At 42.8% G+C, this 3,483-nt stretch overlaps 1 protein-coding gene and 1 long non-coding RNA gene across 3 annotated transcripts in view; one reads left to right on the top strand and one right to left on the bottom strand.

The window, feature by feature from the left end:
• The window catches only part of LOC102206054 (neural-cadherin-like), a 366,907-nt gene that overhangs the window by 9,162 nt on the left and 354,262 nt on the right, over positions 1-3,483 (bottom strand). The gene's annotated exons all lie outside the window — the stretch shown is intronic.
• LOC102201297 (uncharacterized) overlaps positions 1,598-3,483 on the top strand; it is a 4,808-nt gene continuing 2,922 nt past the window's right edge. For both annotated transcript variants that reach the window (XR_001290298.1, XR_001290297.1), the window contains exon 1: positions 1,598-1,665. This is a non-coding gene — a long non-coding RNA (uncharacterized LOC102201297). The remainder of the gene's footprint in view (positions 1,666-3,483) is intronic.

Genomic DNA, 3,483 nt, shown 5'->3' with positions numbered 1-3,483 from the left:
CTGAGAAGCAAGTGTGTGTGTGTGTGTGTGTGTGTGTGTGTGTGTGTGTGTGTGTGTGTGTGTGTGTGTGTGTGTGAAGAGGTGGCTGGAGTGAGCTCCACGGGGAGGTGAGCAAGGAAGCTGGAGGTCAGGGTGTACAAGAAGAATCTGCTCTGTTCAAAGTCTTCTCCAGAGGGCAAACAAAGAAATGGAGAATTTGATCGGTATTTCTGACAGAGTGTGTGTGTGTGTGTGTGTGTGTGTGTGTGCTGGAGAAAGTAAAGAGCGAGCCTGAAAAGAAAGATTATGTGTTTATTTGTTTACACTGCCTCCAAGGTCCTGTGCTGTCTTTGACCATCACTCCTTTCTCACTCTCTCTGCTTAACTCTTACTCCTGCCTTCAACTCGCCCTCCCTCCGTCCAAACTCCTCTAACGGTTCTCTTCCTCCACTCAGCCGCTCCACCCCTTCTTTAAAGTTTGTGTCTATTGATTCCATTGGACTTTAACAACAAGCGCTACGTTAGGTCAAACCCTTCAGCTATTTCTGGATCTTCAACAGACGCCCTGGGCTATTTGCGCACGCTCCTTAAAACCTCGCCTAAACCACTTCACTTCCAGCCCATCGCTCGCTTCACGATGAGTGTTACAAGCGCTGCTAACAAGTAAATGTCGGGCATAGAGACCCTTAAAACTCGACTTTCTTTATAAGACTGCGTGCAGCGAGGTGGCATGCCGCTACTCTCTGTGATGAGCAGGGATATCCATCGTACCTTCAGCAGTTCAAATGGCACTGAATGAGCGAGTGCGTAATGGGATTTCCAGTCAGACAATCAATATCCGAGCTGCCCTGCAATGAGATCAGTGTCTATGAGAACGTCAACACAGGTCAATAATATAGTATGGATTTTACCTCATCAAACTATAATTCTGCTTACTGGAGCCATCTGTCTCTGTGGGCTTGATCTATCACTACTCTTCTTCTCGCTGCTTTTTTTGTTGTGCTATATTTTAAACAGGATTTTAAGGTCAGTACCAATATGCAGCAGACAACGTCTCTACACATTCACAGGTGCAATGAGTTCTTTTTGTTTTTTCCTCTGGTTCCTGGAGTTAAATGACTACATGTACCGGAAAATGATAGGGTTGAACATTAATAATGGATTCCTTGCAGGCGCTGAATTTCCAGGCACTGTTTGGGAAGCCAAACTGCCCCTCAGTTGTAGTAATACAAATCTTCCCACACTGACTATATTCATGCATAAAAAACTAAGTAAATTGGCCCCCAAAGTTATTCTTATTACTTATTGAATGTAATTCATTTAGCTCACAGGGCAGTAAAGCCCTGCGTGGAAAGTTAATAAAACACTTAATCCAAGGCCAGTATCTGTCCAATGTCTTAGCTTAGTTTTCTGTATTGTTCACTTTCTCAAGGTAACTGTGCTCAGCGAGTCTTTGTATCTTTTGCACTCTCCACTGCTCTTGTTATTGATCAAAATGTGTCCTTTCTTTAATCCTCCACCTCCTGTTGTAAAAAAAAATTGTGCCAGTGGTGTCATAGAGGTGCAGTTGTATCTCAGCTGCGCTCTGATAAAGATGCGGCTATGAATAGACCCTCACACTGGGACATTTTGGAGCACGGGGTACAAACAGACAGAGAAGCTACAGCGAACGTTTGCTGTGGAGACGTAAGAATTAAAAATAGATTTTTTTTCTTGCTTCATTCAGTACTTTTAATTCTGTGCGCATTCTGGCGAGTTTTCCAACACATCAGCATGCACCTTGGATCGCTGAACTCTGTTCTTGTTGGGTTGAAGTGTTCACTTTCATCGAGTGTGGAATTTCAGATCATCCGAAGTGGCCTGGGGGGCGTTCAGATCCACGTACCGTTAAAACAGTCGGCGCAGACATTAACTGTGAGAATGCACTGCAGATAAACAGGCTGCTAATGATGCGCACTGATCGACAGACACACCTCGTTCTCTACTTATTGCATTCAGAAGAGTTTCGGAAAACTTCACTGGAATACAAGGTCTAGATTTTCAGCAGATATAATTATGGTTAGGTGTCTGCCCAGCAGGGTGACGACAATACCCCATCACCCTTTTATGGCTGAGAGGTAAGAACAATCAAACTAATCCAAATTTGAAAAGATCGTAATCCGGTCTTTAAGTGATGACGTGATGAATCCTGCTTCCGGGCCCAAACTACTCTGCGTTTAATAAGGATGTTGTGTTTTTAACATGTTTTATTGCTTTGCATCTTGTTCTATTTAATCTACAAGCTCCTAAAAACAGTCAGTGATCACTGTCGGCCTCTCTCAGTTTTTATTACCACTGTTTATTTTAAAGCTCAGTTTTTAAAACTAACCTCGTATTGTGGATGGATTATCTCAGTTGTTCTCCTGACTGAAGTTTGGTCCGTTTACAGCATCCTGCTATGCGATTGCATTTGTCCCTAACCATAGGGAACCTTCACGTTAACTTTTATCGAGTGGAAAAAAGTTAGCGTTCATCCTCCAGCTTCACTGTGTTTATGCTATGCTAACATAGCTGTGTTGCTAGCGATCATGTAGCACATCATTATATACCAGCTAGCCCAACTTCAGTAACCCTACAAACGTCACTGCTGTTTAGCTTTCTGTCTTCATTTATGTTGGAAGTGATAGCAGAGCTGTAAGTCTTAATTTGTTTCAGAAATCTCTCAGTCAGATCATGCTATATTATATTTAGGTGGAAACTAGCGAGCTAACTTCCTGCTAACTTCTAACTCTGTTACATTTAATAAATTGTGTTTTCGTGGATGCCTGGATGTTAAACTTAATTCTTACACCTGGTAATGCAGCAACGCTGATCATTTTGTTACAGATGAAAAAATTTAGACAGTTTTTCAACTCTGTGGCAAAGATTGGGCCCAGACACGGCTAATGACGTCTGACTTAAAGACCAGGTGAAAATTAACAACAGTAAATATTTGAAGTTAAAAGACTGAGACCAACAATAGTCCAGTAAAATCTGTCCATTCCTAAACCTTTCGCTCTCTCTCTCTGATGGGTTTACTTTGGTTTTTGAGCCTAAACATGTTATCCTTCACTTGCATCCAGTGTTGCCAACTTTGTCGCCAAATTTTATCGAATTTTCAGACCCCTTAGCAACTTTTTTTTTTCTAAAAAGCGTCTAGCGACAAATCTGGTGCCTTTTTCTGGTATTATTGGAGACTTATTTATGACGAGTTTTTGACGTGAAAGCGCGTATCGCTCTTACTCTCAACAAGCAGCGGTGCTGCCGTGGGCACCTCGCCCGTGCCAAAGCGCTCACAGGCGGAGGATAGTCCTCCCCCGCTGCTATCAGGGCAGAAGATGTTCACCTATGCGTCCAAACTGCAAATGAATCGCGCATGAGCGAAGCCGCTGCTCCCACACTTTTACTGTTATGTTGTTTTGTGGATCACAAGGTTTAAAACTACTTATAAACACACACACACACACACACACACACACACACACA

Source organism: Pundamilia nyererei, unplaced genomic scaffold (genome assembly GCF_000239375.1).
Source record: "Pundamilia nyererei isolate P.nyererei 1_Seehausen unplaced genomic scaffold, PunNye1.0 scaffold00019, whole genome shotgun sequence".
Taxonomy (NCBI): Eukaryota; Metazoa; Chordata; class Actinopteri; order Cichliformes; family Cichlidae; genus Pundamilia; species Pundamilia nyererei.
Note: the sequence above shows the minus strand (reverse complement) of the source record. Positions and strands in the feature narration are given on the sequence as shown.